Genomic DNA, 20174 nt, shown 5'->3' on the forward strand with positions numbered 1-20174 from the left:
TATATTAGCATTACCGCTGGACGCTTTATTTATATATTTATCTGATTTTAAAAACAGATAATGCTCAAGCTTGAGTGTCACAAAATCTGCCTTGGGTGGGATGGAGGGATGAGACCATATCCCAGATTGAGGGAGCAAGAGAGAGAGAGAGAGAGAGAGAGAGAAAGAGGGAGATCGCTCTGTAATCCATATTATATGATGCCGAGGGCGAGGGAATTATTTAAGAAGCTCTTTGTTGTACTCTTTTTCGGACGTGTCATTTGGGGATGGGATGACGGTGGCACGCTCCTACTCTGTGACAGATTATGTGATTTCAATTAAGAGGCTGAAGATGGAAGATTGGAGAATTATCATTTCCGTTTTCAAAGGACTTGAATGGAGAGATTTAGATAGGAAGGAGGGAGCGAGGGAGGAAGACAGTAGTTGGTTTTTGAGTCTTGATACAGAACTCATGCACATCTACAACAGTCTGTCTGCCCTTTTCCACGCAAACACCCGTCTTTAGTTTTGCAATTGTGGCTTCATTCACTGTGTGTCTTGCTGTGGTGGAGAGATTTGTCTAGGTGATTAAACGTAGGTCTGACGCTGGAAAACACAACACCTACGAAGGACCGCTCAGATGAAGGTTCCCTCCTACAGTGTAGCCGTGCTACAAAGAAATGACATAGGCCGGTATGGAGAGCCAATCACTCAAATTGTGGAATGTGTGTATTTAACCCAATGGGCAGGACTTGACGTTCAGTGACTTTAAGTGCCAAAGTTTTCACATCTGTCCGTTTTACAATATCGGCACATGTCAACAAACTAACATCAAGCATTGAAAAAGACTGTGGCAGCAGTCAAATGTTAATTGCAGGTTTGTCGCCACATTTGCTTCACAGCAGTGCGACATCACGCCGCAAAAAAGTGCTGTGAAGACTGTCCAACCACAGATTCCTAGGAGATTGCAGATAAAATAATCTCTGCTGCTTTGATCATTTCTATAGTCATAAAATCCTGTGTCAGAGCTTTGGGGTCTAACATGCATTAAAAAGCCAGGGATCTGTTAGTCGTTGAACACATCACGTATGCAGACTGTTCACGGCGCGGCTGCAGCACATCGCTTCCATCGTAATGAAACCGGCGACAACAAGCATGGAAGCAGTGCATATGTGCCACAGAGATCTGTTCTACACATTCAAAATAGTTCAGCGATCTCTTTATATCTTTTACTCAAGGTGTGTGTGATGTTTCACTTATAACAGTTTCATAAAGTCTCAATATTCCTTTAAATCACACTACCTATACGCAGGAAATGACTCCCTGGCTTCCACTCAGGGGTTTTGGTAGCCCTGTCGGCATTTAACCAGCAGCTGGTAGTTGCTAAACGACATTATCTGGCTTACTGCGGTCTGTAGAGGAATTTATCTGTATCAAATATATTCAGTGAAAAGTTCACTGAAGACAGAATCCCCAAAACAAAAGCTCGCTGTCTCATTTTGCTCGGGACTTACACAAAACTACAACACACATGTTCTGATCCACGAACAGTGTGTGTGCGTTAGGTGGCATGTTGGAGTCTTATGTTGTTCTTTATCTTGAGCCTCGCTACACAACCATCCATTACTCTGACTGTCCGCCTCACTACATGTAAGACACATGACCCCCTGCATAGTTTAATGGGACATAATCACACAGGTGTAAAAACATCTTACCTCTGCTTTAAAGAAAAGCAAAAGTATTTCTGTCTGTCATTCACACACACACAAGCAATCACGCATTAACTAAACAGACAACATCTGATTTGAGCAGCTCCAATTTGCATCTCCACTCCCTCAGCACACAACTTTTTTTTTCTTTTTTTTTGGGAGAGGATGGTGGTGGTGGTGGTGGAGGAAGGGGTGGATGAAGTTGCCAAACTCCTTCCCCATTGTGTTTTTCCCAGTGCGGTGCTGGGATAGTTTGGAGAGCTTGCTGTGTTCCCGCGGCGACAGACTGCGGCCCCTCTCTGCCGCGCTCAAGGGCCCTTGAGGCGGCCATTATCTGGACGCCCGCCTCGCTGAGGCATATGGGTAATTACTGAGCTAATAGAGTGATGGAGGGAGAGGCAGAGGCAGGAGCCTAGGCCAATTAGATGATGCATTAGTGCTCTGTCTTTTGTAAGCACCTAATGTGTGGGGAAAGGATGGGGTAGATAGAGAAAACGTGTCATTTCTGAAGGGTCAGGATCCTTGAGCAAATGCAAACAGTCTCTCTCTCTCTCTTTCTCTCTCTCTCTCTCTCTCTCACACACACACACACACTTTTGGGACTCACTTGTGCACAGTAGCTGCACACACATTCACAGAAGTGTGCGTGCGCAAACACACACATAGACACCGAGACCGCATTTGCGCAGTTGCACTTAGTGTGTACCAAAATGCACGCACGCACGCATGCACACACACACACACACACACAAACACACACACACTGATTACTGCGCTTTGTTTTGCTCTTTTCTCTAAGTGTCTGAAGAGTGTGAAGTCGTAATTATTGCACACTCTGGCTCTACCTCGCGCCTGCATGCGCACGTACACACATAAACACATAAACACGTGACGCGCACGCGCACAGACCAAATGCAGATGAGTCCAAATAAACGAGGAGACCCTGCCCAGTCTATTGAGGTCTGCTATGAGAATCCACTCCATCAATTACATTAAAGAGGCTGCCTAATGATGGCCACAGCTGTAATCACGCTCAGCTGAAGCATTTTACACCCCGCTTCTTTGTTTTCACCTATTATCATCCATCCCACAAAGGAGAGAAATTCTATCTCAAGCATCGGCACAGTGTTTTGAGTTAAGAATGTGCTTTTTGTCATCATCCAGTTTTGTCAGATTTGAATCAGTGTTTTGGCAGTTGCAGCTGGAGTCATTGAAGTTGGCAGGCGGCGGAAAGTTGTCAGTTTGTTGCAGAGTTTTTTCGTCTTTTGGTGTTTGGATCTCACAGGTGGCGGCGTGACACGACAACTGACTGTCACGCTTTAACTATGGAGAGGGAATTTGGACGAAAAATGGGAATTTCAGAGTAGACTTACAGCACGTGTGCTAAAAACTTTTTACCTTTACGTAAGCCGTGATCTCGATCTCTTCCAACTTTCGGAAAACCGGCGAGCACGGACTCGATCATTACGAGCGCCTGTCTTCCTCAGCAGCAAAATCGTTTTCTCTTAAGAGCTCCATGTCATTAACTTAATTATTATTCCGCTGTACAATTACCATCAAAACAGTCTCATCAAAGGGCGAACCCAGCCAGGACTTTATTGCTGGACGGAAAGCGTGTGATTAACACTCCGAATCGACTTCATTGTTACACCTGTAACAATAACTCCAAGGACCTTTGCTTTCCTCACTGAGGTGGCCGGCCACTTCAGCGTCAACCCCACAATTACAGACATACAGAATGTGTGTGTTTTGTTATTGCGCAGAGCTTTGTTATTTATTCAATCCCAATAGATGAAACTGTAATAGCCATGTATCATTATTCCCTATCAGAAATAGCAGCTCTCATTATCAAACAAAAGACTCTATTACTGATATCATTATCAAAAGGGGAAAATGGAGGAGGGGGGTCCATAGCTTTCACTGTTTAAATGACTTTGTTTCCTGATTGGCATGTACGTTTTTTTAAAAACAGGTCATCTTCACATGTTTGACCTTGTTGCCGCTGAGTGACAATGTGTGAAGTTAGTGGGCGATTATAGTAAATGGTGAAGCCACGGCTCTCCTATCATGTGGTTTTTTTGTTTTATGGTGGCTGTGGAAATACCTTAATTGCACCTAATTCAAGCCCATCTTTGATGAGGGAGAGGGGGGATAAACTCAACTGCGCTCGCATTTTTTTTTTTTTTTTTTCGCAGACGCATTGATCTTTCCGTGCAGGCAGGAGTAGCTTCGGGGAGGTTCAAAGACATTCCCAGACTGAATCACCTTGAGGAGCTTGCTTCAGGCGGTCTTAGCTCCGCTGACTCACAAATGAAAGCAGCTCAGGGGCGGGAGCTGGCATGAAAATATGTTTTTAAAGACCCTTGAAAAAGATATTGTGACCGCTCAGCACAACCTCAGGAACCCAGACGTGTTGAATTTTGACTGCAGACAACGTGGAGAACAAAATATTGAGGCTGATTTTTAGTTTAGTTTAGTTTTACGAGAAGTTGAGGTAAAAGGTCAAAATTGCGTTTTCACTTGTATTTTTGTTTTTAGCATCAGTAATAATAATTCAGAGTTAATATTTCCACAACCCAATGTCCGGATTAAATGTTGGCGAAATACAATTCTGCGAACCCCCAGATAAATTTAACTTTATGTTTCTTTAGGTTCTAATTTCATCACGCTGTGCTTATGCTTTGGTTAGGGTTAGGGTTTAGGAACAAAACCACTTGGTTAGGGTTTAGAAAACTTAAAATGCCAGTATCATTTCCACAAACATGGCTACCATCAAAAATCTGTGTTTTTGGAGCACCGTCAAATGTATCCAAGGGATTCATACTTGGCAGCCTTCTCGCCTGTAAACCCATCACCATCACCTCAACTTCCAGATACGATTGACAAGTCATGTGAACTTGATATGAAACGTTCTGTAGAAATATCAGTGCAGTGCATGGCCGATGACATGTACAAACTTGAATGTGTCTCTGGATCTCAGAAAAAGTTAACTGCTAACGTTTCATCCTTGTGACAGAATACATATTGTCGTTCAATTAGCTCAACCTATATCAGTTTAGACATTAAAGCCATGAACACCCTAATGTATAAACAATTATAATACAACATCATAGATTGATATACATCATTCTGGCTAATGAATACCTTTACATTTTGTACTAAAAGGTGCACTATGCAACTTGTTTGCTGGTCTTGAAACAAGTGAGAGCTAATGCCGGGCTCAGGCTTCAGAAGTTAGGGGACAATTTAATCCAAACTGAGAGAGATAGCAGCAGAGATCTGGTCTGGGACCTCGGGTTGGTACCTTTGTCCGTGTTTAATTTGAGTTTTGGTGGGGTGAAATCAATAGGAGCTAGTTGCCGGTCTTGAGGTCCTACGGTTCAAGAATGCAAAGTAAAAGCTACATAGCACCCCTTTAAATATATGTTTTTATGCTAAATACTTTTGTACTTTCATTTGAGTAAATATTTAAAAGTAATTGATACTTGTTATTGTATTCAGTGTTTCATCAAAGGACACTATAATCACTTCTCTACATCGCCCTTCCCACACTGCATCCAGATTGCCAACCTTAACATGAGGGATTCACAGAAACTGATGCAGCAAATAACCCAGCAGTACTTTATCTAACTGATAATACACCTGTGTCGAGTTTTCAGGCCACGATTATTGTGACTCATGATGTGACTGTTCTGTTGTGGTCTTGGGGTAAGAGACGAAGCATTGACATCATACAGTCTACGTATGGGGCAGCAACATTCGAGCAAATCCCCTGTCTGCGTCGTATAAATGTGTGTTATAAAGATTTACATACTTTACATAAGCCTAACACGCTGTGTAAATACTGCTCAGCAAACAAGACGGCGCGCTTACCCTCCTCTTCCACACCCTGCTTGTTAGTGATACAACCGAGTAACGGACTCTGGGACAGCCGAGCCGCAAACAAAACACATGCTAATGCGTGACCTGGCTCTCCAGTCTCACCTCCTGCGATAGAGAACCATAGTTCTCAAGTACAGCCAACCTGGTCCTTAATCCATCAATGGGAGGCCCTCCTCTCCCAACATTCAGACACATAACCATCCTTCCATCCTCCAGACAGAGAGTCCTCTCCTCTTCCCCACACCTCCACCCACACAGTGGCCCCCTGCCCCGGGTAAGACCAGTCCCCATCTCCTCTGGGCTGAAGGGCCCTTCAGACGTCTACTGAGAAAGAGCAGAGGGGTGGGAAAGAGAAGGAGAGGAGACAAGCAGAGAACAGAAAAGACTGGAGAGAGGGGAGAACATGTAGCAAAAAGAAAAAAGGAATGATGAGAGATGTGAAAAGAGGAAGATTGAAGGAGGAGGTAGAGGAGATGAATATTGCATCGGGCCCCAGAGGGTTATGGCTATAGTTCATGTTGTGTATTAATGTGTGAAGCGCTAGCATTCTCTGTCATGCTAATCTCACCGTGTTTCTTTGTTGTGCTGGCTGGTGTCTGCTAGTGTCACATACACTCATCTCTACCCTCTTCCTCTGCTTTCTTCTCTTTATGTGCCACCCTTTTGGAGTGGACGATCAGAGGGAGTAATAGGGGGTAAACAGCGCTGTTGTCTAAAAGGATCACATTTGAATAACTAATACATTGTTAGCATTAGCATACATTAATTATTCAGCCCCTGCAAAGGTGCTAGCCATTTCCCTAAATAAGCCTCAGTTGTTTTTTCAGTTGCTGTTGACAGAAGGAATGCTTCCAGGAATCAGGACAACATGAAATGAAAAAGAAAAAAGGGAAACTGTTAAAAGCACCTCGGCTTGTTATCATCAGCTCTGTCGACCCTGGGGCTTAGCGCCGCCGCGGCCGTCCTCGTTACACATTTTCGGCGCAACAATCAAAGAGGGAAAATTTTTCAGAGGTGTGGCAAGTGTTGAATAGTCAGCAGGCTGTTGTTCAGTTTCCTCCTGATTACTTTATCGGTTTGAAATCTTGGACGGGGGAGAGAAATTTGCGAGAGTGAGCCGAGCCAGAATTTCCTGGAGGTAGCGTATCTCTCAAGTCTCAGTTGGTGCGGATGGAGGAGAGGAGGGGGATCTCCTCCTGCGTGTTTATCCACAGTAATCAGGAGTCTGTGGAGCAGGAGCGGAGGCTTGGCAGTGAGGGGACCCTGCCACATTAGAGAGGAATGAATAGCAATGTGCCAAGGCTGGCACACCAACACTTTAGACACAGCATCCTTTCTGATTTGGTCAAAACTTTAGGAAAGAGAGCAAGAGAGAGAGGGATGGAGAGAGAGAGAGAGAGAGAGAGAGAGAGAGAGAGAGAGAGACGCTGAGACTGTTAATCTGGAGCAAACTGGACCAATGTTTCAGTTTTTGTTGTGTTGTTTTTTTTCTTTCTTTCTTTTTTTTTTCTTCCCCTCCGCCTGTGAACTTTTGCGGCAAAGCAATGGGGAGGAACAAAAGAAGCCGTTCTGGGTTGACAAAGAGGAGAATAGATGGTATGCGAACGACAAGCCGCCATCTGCTCTGGAGGACGACCAAAATCTTGACACACTTCAGCAATCCCACAATCCCCTGCTCCAGGAGCGTTCCAGGCGCCCCATTCATAGTCTCCCCTCCGCTCCCAGAGTCTGTGTGATTTCCCCCTTTTTTCTCCTCCTCAATTAAGTCATTAATTCCTTTCTTCGCCCCCCTCTTAATGACCGCAGAGGCACAAACAAGCCCTGGTTGCTTCCTATTGAGGCCCTGTGATTGGGCATAATTGCTGCGAGGGCCTAAGTACGGGGAAGCAGGAACGAGGGAGGAGGGAAGCATTGTTTTTTGGTGGCGGTGAGGAGGAGAGCAGGGAAGAAGATGCACATTAGGTGGGACCCTTCCTCTCTTGACCTGCGCCACATTAGTGTCAGTGAACATTCACCTCTCGTAGACGGCGGCGCGGTGACAATGAGTTGAACAAATCCAGACTCGGACGACAAAAAGTAAAAGAGAGGAAAATGCCAGAATTTTTGTTTCATAGAAAACACAGGGGACTGCATAAATTTCCATGTTAAACAGCAGATCCTTTGTCCACCTCCTAATTATTATGACACATCATGTCTTCATCATGCAAGTTTCAAGACTGCCATGTGTTGAGTGCTTGAGGGGGAAAGGTGCTTTTGTTGGTAGCAAAAGGAACCCAATCGCCAGGATAAATGTTGGCAGTGCATGGTCCAGCAAATCACAGACATATTAAACTTGACATTTCTTTAGGTAAAATTTTCATTGTTTCTCTTGTCACAACACTGCTCGTGCAGTGGTTAGGTTTAGGCACAGGAGCCACTTTGTTAGGGTTAGCGAAACATGTTTTGTCTTAAGATACCTGTTCTGGTCACTACAAACACAGTTGGAGATGTCCCAAGGTCTTGTTAATACTGGTTACAACTTTCTTTTCTTTGCAATTTGATACAGCAACCGTGCTTACTGTCTGGTTAGGTTTAGGCACAGAAAACCCTTGGTTAGGACTAGGAAAGATCGTTTTTGACTTGCCTGGTTCTGTCTCAACAAACACGCCTGGACAACTTTGTACTTACATATGGAGACACTGTCCTCAACAGTGTTCTCTGGGCAGCCCAGTCACCAAAATATAATGTTAGCAGCTAACGTTTCTGCAAACCACAGATGCATCCAAGGTTGACATCCTTACCAATCGTGACATACCCTGCTCACATCAGGAGGTGGGGGACAGTGGTGGCATTGCAGGCTTACAAGGCTGCCAAATGGCTGATCGCAGTTTTAGTCAAACCAGTGGATATTTTTAAGGCCACCTGCAGGAATTTCTACACGTTTTTGTGACAACAAAAATCAGAAGTTTTTTCTTGGAAGTCGGCCATCATCTGTCACCATGGCATACAAAACCTGTATTTTAAGCCAAACCGTGATGCTTTCCTGACCCTAACCAAGGAGTTTTTACCTAAACCTAACCACAGCAGAAGTTGTAACCACAAAAAACATTCAGTTTTAACTAATCTGTGGATCTGCAGAATGTAACATTTATTCTGGCGATTGGGTTGCTCTGGCAGCATTTTCGCCTAGCTGCTAATTTAAAAGAAATCTTCTTTAGAATCAACCCCATGACTGCATCCATTCAAAGGCCCCCAAAATCAAAAGAACCTTTGCAAAGAAGTGCTTTTTAGGGTTTCATTTGTTGCAAGATGTGTGAGCTAACCGCCTGATATATGCATGGCAACAAGCATGTCTTTTCTGCAATCCTGCCACATTGTTTCAGGCAGGCGAGCTCCAGCTTTTTGGACCACAGCTCGGTCCAGTTAAGGGAAGATTCGGGATTGGTTGTGACTGGTGCTGGCTCGCTGCATCCAGCTAACATCTAATGGCTTCTAGCTAGCAATGTCCACCAAGGATGCCCTCCAAGGGAGAGGGGGGGGTTCAACATTCCAGCCTAAAATCAGCCGTCTTGTTTGGCTGATTGTGCATTATGTGACCATCTGCAAAAAATGTTGAGTGTGTGTTCCTGTGTGTGTGTGTGTGTGTGTGTGTGTGTTGTGTGTGTGCTTGGTTGGAGGGGTGGGGCTGGAGTAGCTGAGGGATGTGCTGGGGAATTAGACGGTCTTTAATAACACATTTTGGGGATAAATGCATTTTTGAAATACTCACAGATTGCTCCATTTATAGATGTAGAGACGTAGAAACAGAGAGAGGAAGAGAAACAGAGGGAGAGAGGGGGAACAGATATAGTAAATCTCCAGATTAGAGATTAGCCATAGTAGCAGATTTAAAGGGGTGTCTGGTCCACGGCCAGCCTGCTCAGGCATCTATCTGGCTTCTGCTGGCCAGGCCTGCCATGGCCCTTCTAAGTAGATCACTCAACCCTTACTGGGGACGCCATGTTTCCCCTGTTATCTCCTATGGTCCCCCTTTCTTCCCCTCTCTCTCTCTCTCTCTCTCTCTCTCCTTGTTGTCGCTCGGTTCTCAGAACAGGAGACAAAAGACTGGAGGAGATTGACTCAGTCCTAGACGGAGGACAGGATCGATGGAAAGCATTTCATCCACTCTTTCCTGCTCAGAAATCGTGGCCTTCACATGATCCCCCCCTTAAAATAAAAACTCCAAAGCCCCCTCGCTAATGTCCAGATCAGAGGAGCAGTTAAGCACCGCCACCGCCGGCTCAGTTTGCTAGTTTTGGGAGGGGGTGGAGGAAGGAGGGGTATGCGTATTTACTCCTTTTTAACGTGCAGTGGCGAGAGTGGGTGTTTGCGTGATGCAATGAGCGATGTTCCCCTTGGCGCTAATGATTATCTTTGACGTTTTTAGGCCCTGTAAGCAGTTCTTATTGGGAACTAATTCCTGTTTTTACATGGGTGTAAGTAATCTGCTGTAATCGTCACATTCACCCAAACACACTCACAGGAAAAAAGCAGTGGGTCAAATAACTATTACACACACTCGTGGTGTAAATCCCATTGAGGCTAAGCTTTAGGGGCCTGGGCACCCGGGGGTGGCTCCGAAGGTAAGAGGTTAAATATGATCTGTGGGAACTTTTACCGCCTCAGTCGTTTAACCCATTTATATCTTTTTAATCGGTTTTGGAATATGTTTAAACAGACATTTTGGGCATCTGTTTACCTCACAAATCTCTTGAGCATACGAGCTCATTGTCAACAGCTGGACACAACTGCAAGTGCACTGATCCAGAGACTTAATTTAAATAACAACACCATATTTTAAAATTATCTGCTGCGCGTCATTTTGGTGATAAGGGCGGCTGCAAACACATCTAATTAATAAAAAGTAAAACGCCTATATGGGTTAAACATCAGGACAAATTCAATTACGCTCTTGAAATAATGAAAAAAAGAGACTGTATTGCTGACTTTTTACAGAGCCTTGAACAAAGACTGAGCTGCAATATCTTGCCCTGCATTATTCTTCTCTAAGCTGCTTACAACCCAGTTGTGCTGTGATACAGAGATGAAATCTTGGAGAGGCGTGTCTCTGGACCCAGGAAGCGGTGGCCACTGATTGAAGAATAGAGCTCTTGGATGGAGGATGTGCTCTGGGGGTATCACTCACACCCCAAAAGACGGCGGGACACAATGAGAAATCACAGCTCTTTCACTTTCCGTCCATCTGCCCGCCATGGAGCGTGCTCAGTGTGTGCCACTTGGCTTAATTCTGTCCCATCAGCCACCACAAAAGCCCCCCGATCCAATCGCGGAGATCAGACCTGGGCCAAGACCACGAGACGGGGAGCCAAGGAACAGACCAGAATCAACAGCCCATTCTCCCAAGATCACATACACACACACACACACAGAGAAAATAAGGGGGCAAGAGGCACAGAAAAGAATATGGATGAGAGAATAACATGGACTAAAAGTGTGGAATATTTCAACCTTTAAATCTTTTTTTTCCCAAGTTTAACTAGCTCCAACTCTGCCTCCAGGGATGGATGAAGAGATGAGACAAAAGTCAAACAAAAAAAACGAGAGAGGAAAAGTTACCATATGTTACAGCTGGTACGCCATTAAAAAGAGGAGGAAAAAAAACAGGCCAGGAGATCAGGGTAGAAAGATGAGGGCAGAAAAATGCTTTTCTCAAATACCACACATTCTCTCTCTCTCTCTCTCTCTCTCTCTCTCTCTCTCTCTGCTTCAGCCTCTCTCACTCTCTCACTCGCTGACTGTTAATTGTGTGAGAGCAGGTCATCAGTAGCAGTGCATTAGAATAATGGAAATAGATGGCAGAGACCTACGGATGGCAACACAAGCCATCTTCCCTATTTGCATGGCTGTGTGCTCCGGGACAATTATGTCATTATCACAGACCTGTGTATGTGTGTGTGTGTATGCGCGTGTGTGTGTGTGCGTGTCCGGTGGTGACAGGTGGGCAAACGAAGCTACTAAGAGCCAAGAAAATCTGAACTCACACTCTTTCACTTTCTATGTTGCTTTTTAAAAAATCGATTTAAAACAGCACGTTGTCTGTCCCGGTGGTTTCTATTTTAAAAGATTAACATTTTGATAATTATCAAATTATTCATTTTTTTTCACTCAGAATCTTTCAGTTGTTCCATTTGAACTGGGAAATGTGAACTGAATGTCACCTGAAGTTGGATATCTTTCTTTCTGTCCTGACCTCAAAATCCAAGATAGCTGCTCTGCGCATCAACAGTAAGTGAACTCTGGAGAATATACTGTTTAATAACACTTCTGTCTTATTTGTGTCTCATTAAATCAGTTGTACACACTGTACTGTCCAACTCCTATCTGTGGAAATGTTGGTATGGTGTTTGTAAGCGCTAACAACAGCTAACATGACGAGAACTGGTATTGCTAACAAAGGCTAACAATAGATAACCTCGCTGAAACTGGTATTGCTAACAAAGGCTAACAATAGATAACATTAGAACTGCTAACAATGGAAACAATAGTAAACATGACAAGAACTGGTACTGCTAACAATGTCTGACCTGACTCAAACTGTCCATTTTGTTTTTGTTTTTTGACTTCCTTTACCAGAATGTGGTCAACTCTGGTGAGGCGTCACTCCCAACTCTGACTTTTAAGTTCAAAGGTGAGAAGAAGATATTCTCCAGAAATTTTCAAGAATAAAAAAGTGCAGCAAGGAAAAAAAAAAAAAAAAAAGATCATGTCAATGGTTACCTCGTGGCGGTCATCTACTGCAGGTAATACACTGACTAGTGATAAGTACCTCATACAACCCCACATAAAGGAACCCAACTATCACTTTAAAGTAATACTATGACTTGATACTGTTTCCTTGTTAATCATAAAGCTGAGGAAATCAGTTCAGTTAGCTTGGCATATAGATTTTATTTGATAATTAGTGATTGTGGGTTAAGAGAGGTGATGAGACATTCTAGCCGTTCCCCTCTGTTGCTAGTCTTTATGGCTACGCTAAATTAAATAGCTGCTGGTCGTAACTTTATGACATAATATTGAGCTTCTCATCCAACTCTTGTGAAGAAATATATATTTTCAAAAGAAACTGTGCTGTCAAGTAGCTCCTGATTTCAGGCCAGGAAGTAGAAAATAAAGCTGTTGTCAACCCTCGAAGTCTACAGTTTTCACAACACACCGTGAACCCAAACGCAGGGGAATTCCCGTCTTAGCCTGAAGTCTCTCCCACCCACCACCCCATGACCCTGCCAGGCTATATGTGGATCCAGACATGGCTCTTCCTCCGTTTCCAGGATGCTGCTGAGAGAAAAAAAATCCCAGAAAAGCGAAAAGAAAATAGTTAAAACTCATCAATGAAAGCGTCTTCCCTCCTTCCTCCTGTGGGGCCTTTCAGTAGTGGCGGGACCTCATCAGGGACCCCAGACTAAAGCAAACAGTGCTAAAAGAAGAGAGGGATGACCTCTGACTCGAACAAGTGTCCTCTGCCTCCGCTGTACACGGCTGACACTTCCTGTACTCATCAAGACGGGGAAGAGAGGGCCACCTGCTAACCACCCGCCGTCACCTCTGTCATGGCGGATGCGGCATGTATTTGTGTGTGTGTGTGTGTGTGTGTGTGTTCCCACTTAGATATATTCCCACTATAATAAGTAATAACCTATTGAAATCACCACCAGCCGGGTGCTTTTCACTCTTCTTTCACAGCCGCCGGAAACATACAAAGTACATGTTTTGATGGTGGCGGGCCGTATCACGGCAGCACCTGAATTTAAAAAATTAGTATTGACACGACAAATCTGAGCAGTTATGAACACGGACAACAAGAGGCCATTAAATCCATCAGCAGAGTCTTCAGGCTGTTTCGGTAGCGTCAGAGATGTTGGACAACATGCATTTATCTCACTAGCAGCAGGCATTGTGGAGAAAAGGTGCGAGGTCTTTTTTTTTCTGTGAAACCTCTTAGCGTCCCATAATCAGGAGTGATAATGTGTCTCATTCTATGCTAATGTGTGTGTTTTACAGCAATCAGGCGACAGGTGATGATAGCACGCGCTGAGAGATGTTCTGCTGTGTGCATGTGCGGCTCGGGTGTGTGTGCGAGCGCGCAAGTGTGGACGCAAGGCACCATTAGTGACTTCCCAGGTCCTCTTCAGGAATACAATGGGCGGCGAAATTGCTTTAATGGAAAAAGGCTAATGTGAGACGCACACATGTACACGGACACACACATGAACACACCGCCTTAGCAAATCACTCAAGCCGGTGAGAGGTAGAAAAAAGGGAGGATATTATCACTTACACTTGAAAAAATAGAGATGGAGGAGAGAGAATAGACAGCGAGGAGAGAGTTGGCGCTGCTCTTCTTCCACTTACTTCATGCTTCCACCCACTAGAGTCAGTAGTTTTCCAAAACAGAGGCACAGATTCTCAAGTAAAGATACAGCAGATTTTTTTTTTTTTTTTTTACCTCTCACCTGTCTACCATACTTAAACGTGCAGGTGTGATTTGTGAAGAGAGAGACAGGAATGGAAAGAGAGTTCGATGTGGTAGAGCCCTCTGCCGTGGTCATTGTGTTTTATAAATACGTTCATCATTTTTCCTCTTTTTGTGAGGTGTGTACAGTTTTGTTCGGAGAAAACTAACCCTAAGAATTGCAGTTATCAACTGCTTATATGGATCGAGACGCAATGAGAGAAATATTCCTAATATATATATGGTTACCAAGTAGTCCGCTTCCAGAGCTTATTTGGGAACGTTTGGGAAAAAATATATGTATTGTAATTCTACTTTTTTGAAAAATTTTCGTTAATTTTGCCCATTACACTTTCCCTTGCAGTACCCATTCTGCTTTTGCCATACGCAGACAAACATTGCAATCATGATTGGAGACAGAAAGTCATTTTTTACTACTCAAAAAGAAACAGTCATGGCTGCTGTATGAAAAACAAATGCACACTTGTTAAATCAAAGTTGCCCTTGTCAAGGTAATTGATAATTCAATGTCATGTAATAATTTAAGTAGTAATGAAGATCTTATTTATCTATTTACATTTTTGGTCCATAGTATTTGCGCCTCGCTAAAAATAATAAGAGACCCATCTTCTTCTTCTTTAGTTTTATGGCAGTTGTCATTACTGGCATCCCCCATCTATTGCTGTGGCTTGTGTCAAAAGGTGCAAGATGGAAATATTCCTGAACTTAGCTGCATGTGTAGATCATAAAAATCTCTAGCCATGCCTGAGAGGTAATCACAGTAGTCTAGTAGCGCGGACTGTATGCGAAAGAGGAGAACGAGACATGGCATGTCACATAGGTGGGGCAAAGAAGGTTGCAGTGTGGCTTCACTGTTCGAATATTGAGTTTTGCAAAGCTCTTCTTATACAGGGGTTCGGATGCGTAGGCTGCGATAACTGGAATGAATTAATAAGATCATGGATGCACATTGACTTAATTGATTTGCTTCCATGTGAAATGGACAAGGCTGTTCTCTCTGATACAGTGAGGTATGATGTGAATCATTTTTGACACAGTTCTGGGTAGTTTGTACATGTTCATGGGCCGCATAGCTTTAAAAAGAAAAATTCGAGATTGCAGCATGTGCGTCAGTGACCTCATACGGTCATAATGGACGCACTCTGCTGCGGGTATGCTGCAGGAGACGTGCCGGGCCTCACCCGTGTCCCACGTCTTTTGGTCGTTAGCTGAATGCGGGCCCATTAACCATAATTCAAGCCAGTTTAAACATAATAATCTTGCTGTTTATTAAATGTATACCTGCTGAGGTGGAACCTGGGAAGATCACCACTTCCTGTTAGCAGCTGGTTGCCGGGGCACCCTGATCTAGACCCTGCTGAATGTACATTTAACCGAAGACAACTGATGTGCATTAGCATAACTTCAGCAAACAACTCACGCCTCCTTTTCTTTGAGAGACAGGTCCACACACACACACACGCACACTTCTGCTCTGCTCGGTAAGACAAGGCACGTCCCTCCTTTGCTTCTAAATGGTCTCATCTGTGCCCTGCTCAAGGCTGGCATGGCCTGCAGCATCTGTTTGACTGCAGGCCATGCCATAAGGTGCCAGGGCTCCAAGGATCCTCCGTGCTCCCTCAAGAACACTGCTCTACGCCCTGCTAACCCCACCCTTCACCCCATTTCACCCCCTTTCCACACCTCACCCTCAGATGTTGCTCACCCTCCCCCTGCTACCTTATTAGAGGCTGTAAAGTCCAGTTAATTCTGTGGCCTTTGCTTGCTGCTTCGTGAAAGAACTACCTCTTCCCATCTTTTTCACCCATCATCGCTCGTCTCTTCGGTCTTCCTCACCTCCCCTGCCACATCAAAGTTACCCTCCCACCTGCTTCCCTTTTTCCCCAATCTCATCTGCCCCCACCTTTCTCCACTCCACCCCTCTGACACCCCTCCGTGCTCCCCTCTTTCCCATCTAATGCCCCCCCTGTCAGGATGTGTGAGATGTCATCCACCTCCCTAATCTGCTTCCCCTTTTTCCCCAGCCTCCCCTCCCTCTGCCTCTGAACCTCCTCCTTTGCTCTCTCCCCGGAGGGTGAGCGAGATGTCGTCTGGCTGGGGCTGTGACTTTGCTGTGTGTGTGTGTGTGTGTGTGTGTGTGTGTGTGTGTGGGGTAACAGAACACATCTCATTGCCAGGAAGACATGCGCCTCCGAGGAACAGACAGATTAGCGGGTAGATTCTCGCTCCCAGCGCGGCGTTCAAGCTGCATTCCCAGGAACGTCTCCTTAACAAGCATCGCATTCCCCTCCAGGTCGCCCACGGGCAACGGTCCCACAACCCTGAACACAAGGAGAGGAGAAAGTGCTCTGGTGGCACTCTCCTCACCATCCCTCCTTATCTCCCATTTCTTTGCGGGATTGTCAAACACCTTTTTGGCCCTGGGCTGCGGCCATGAGATGTTTATACATGTGTGTTGAACCAACAGGAGCCCCTGCTGAGGCCTCTCTTACCCTTGACGGAGTGAGTGAGAGGGGAGAAAGAGAGAAAAAAGAGGGAGAATTAAAGCCTCGGAGGAGACGCGGGCAGGGGGAGTAAAAGAAGGGGAGGGTGGTCTTATGACAGAGGGGGGTCGCCGACTAACAAGCGGTGTGGAGCCACAGAAGGTGTGTGTAGCCGAGCGTGCGGAAACAGTTGAGACAGCGCAGGCCCACTGAGATGACCGCGGAGCTAATGCTATGTTAGTGAGCTGCTAACGGCATGCCTCGGCCCCGGCGTGCCGCCCTTCCACACGGATCACAGAGGCCCACAGCGCAACGAAAGGAGACACCTCAGGTCTGGGGGGGAGGTATTACTAGTGACACGTCTTTTGGGCACCGGTTGGGACTCCTTTACCATCTGAGCCTCTCGTATCATGACTCACACGCGGGCATGCAGGGTTATATAAAGAGACCCTTAAATCCAATGTGGCGGGGAAGGTGAGGTAGACCAACGCTCAGAGCGGGAAAAATAACCGGCACTTCAAATCAAGGTAAACAGAGGGCGCTTTATGCAGCAAGACACCTTGGGTAATTTGACTTGAGGGGGTTGTGAGACATCTCTCAGGGTTAGCAGGCATTTAGGCTATACTTAGTCTCTCTTTCCCCTTGAGACTGTTCTCGTGACCTGTGTCAGAATGGACAAATGTAGAGCCGGGGTTGGTCAGTTATTTAAAAAGCATTTTTTGTTGAAGTTATTGAAAAATCTCCTAACATCTAGACAGCAATTAGTAAATGAAATGCTCTGACAAAAACAAAAGGTTGATAAAAGAAAAGACTTGAAGAGAAAGTTCTGGCAAAATTTCTCAGTTAAGACCCAAACTACTTTGCCTGTGATTGGTTGGCTTCATTAGCTGTGTTGTTTACGCTTGGCTCAAAGTTTTGCGTGCCGCAGTAGCTCTGTTAATGTTCTGAAATGGCAGTTTATGAGCTGTAGTTTTAAGCTACACCAACCCCTTCGGCCTCCCTCTCTCAAAGTAATGAATATCTCAAAGATAGTCAATTTTTATTTGTTTTTTTTTGTCAGAGTATTAATTGCATTCAGGGGTCAAAGGTCATATATGTCAACCACAACATTATTAGGGTGGGGTTAAATGACCTCTTTGTTTCCAGTGGCCTCTGTCAGTGACCCTGTTGTATTGTCCTGAGGCAGAAAAGCAGATCATCACAGTATGCAGCCATACGGCTAATGAAGGTGCACCAGCACACTGTAGGTCAGTGACCTGTTTCTCAGATCACTAAGCCCTTCAGGCCATTATGTGGTTAATTTTGGGGTTGTGTTTACTGATATGTACTGAAACGGTTTCTGTGACTGCACTTGATCGTTCACAGTTACCTCATCACGACTACAGAGCTTCATTTGGTGAAGGAGACATGGCTGCCTTGCACTATCTGATCAGATTATTAAGGCGTGAGACAGCCCGAGGCATCGACAGGACGTATTACAGCAGCTAATTAAAATCAGAGCATAAGGAGATTGAATAAGACCTTTATGATTTCTGGGGCAGACAACTTTTGCCGCGATACGCTGTATATTAAATTGTTGTGTTGACTTTTTATATAGTTTGTGATGAACCTTTTTCAGTGTAAGTTCAACTAAAGGATACTTATGAATATTTTGATCTATTTTTGCAAGATTTGTTATCAAACTATAGACTCTTGCCGGGGCTTTGGATACAAAACTGGTGTAAATCGTTCATTTACATCTTTCTCACACCTTTACCTGTTTCACAGTGCTTTTCACCTCTACCTTACCATGTGCTGCTTCTAGTACTCCTGACCATGTAGCTTGTGCGTGTATGTGTGTTTGTGTGGTGGTAAGGTTGTGTGTGTGTGTCTTTGGGGGGGGGGGGGGATAATGAAGAGGCATTGTGTCTCTTCGTAATGACATCATGGCTCTGACAGAAGCTGGAGAAGATGCCCGGGGTCTCGGAGCGGAACTCTTCAGCTTGGCGCAAGTGCGAGTTTGTGAGTGTGTGTGTCCGTCCCTGGGCTACAGGAGTCCTCCTGGGCTTTGTGAACGAAAGTCAAACCGTCAAAGACAAAAACAAAACCTGACCAACAGCAATATGAAGCAGAGGGCAGGCCATTTGGCTGCTGCCCGCTCGCTGGTGTCTGTGTGTGAAAGCAATGGGTGTGAGGGGCTGAGGGGAGGCACATTTGAAAAGGGGGGGGGGACAGAGAGAGAGGGGGTGAGGTGGGAAAAAGACTACAGAGAAAGAGAGAGGGTGGTCCAGGAAGTTGCAGAAGGGGTTCAGGGGTCAATTTAGCCTGCAGGCCCGGGTGACGCTTTTAGGCCTCGGAACTAAAGTCCTGTATTGCATCATGGGAGTCCTTGGCGTGTCCTCTTAATCTTGCCTCCGACCAGACGGATCCTTCCCCGTGGCTTTGTACGCACACACACAAAGACACGCACACATACACACAAATATATAGCACACATGCACCTTGGTTCTTTGTGTGCGTAGAGCCAGATAAACAGTGGTGGAAGAAATACTCAGATACTGGACTTGAATAAAAGAAAAAATACTCCATTAAAACTTAGTGCTTCATTTAAAATCCCACTGATGGAAAATCAATCAAATTATCACTCATTTCTCCCAGGTGAGCGATACATTATTACATTATTAATATATTAAATGTGGCATTCATCATCAATGATGCAAAATGTATTCAACCTGACAAGGACAACACAATGTCTGTCTGAAAATTATTATTGTTAAAATTCAGAGTTTGAATTTCTTCTCCAAAACTGCAAAGTGTCCCTTTAAGATAGGAACCAGTCTCAAAGTCAAGAAATATGTTAGAACATAACCTAGTTTAAAACGACACATTATCATTTTTCAGTATTTTATGGATTTAACAAAAGTGATGTAGCCTAATGTGTTCATTTGTCAGCTTAAGAGGCGCTACTAAACAGATTTTGTTCCCGTTGGACCAACCCCATCTGAACACTGAGCTCACCACTCTAATCTGAGAGTGGTACCAATCTTCAAATCTACAAATTAGTCATGTGTGTTCCAACCTAAGCCACAAAATTAATCTGTGGTCTGAGAGATGGTTAAACGCAATCCATCATTTATACTCTAAGGGCCTCAATCAAATTGTGAATACAAAAGACGTAGTTTGATAATGACATTGTGAAGTATCTCAGGACCGTGGGAGTTGTTGTCTTCAATCAGTGCTGATGAAAATCCATCTGACATGATTCAGGCACGAAATGTTCACGGACGAGGAAATGTTTTAAGCCTGATTGACATTACATTTTGTCACATCAGCTTCCTTCTTCATACTCTGATGCATCATCTCATCTCCCCTGGGAAGAAATGAGAAATGAAACACGCCATAACCCTGAAAAAAAAAGTAGGATTTCTCTGGCTTTGAAATTTGCAGGAAACACTGGTAATAATGCATTTGTGTTATAATATTTGTGGAGAAAGTATAATGTCGCCATCTGAATTATGTGGACAAGAAGAAGAAAGTTCAGGAAATAGAAATGCTCAAGTAAAGAACCAAAAACCTGTACAGTGGTAGAATGAGCAAGAACTTCCCACGGTGTAAAAGAAATGAGATTCTACG

This window comes from Acanthopagrus latus, chromosome 22 (genome assembly GCF_904848185.1).
Source record: "Acanthopagrus latus isolate v.2019 chromosome 22, fAcaLat1.1, whole genome shotgun sequence".
Classification (NCBI taxonomy): domain Eukaryota; kingdom Metazoa; phylum Chordata; class Actinopteri; order Spariformes; family Sparidae; genus Acanthopagrus; species Acanthopagrus latus.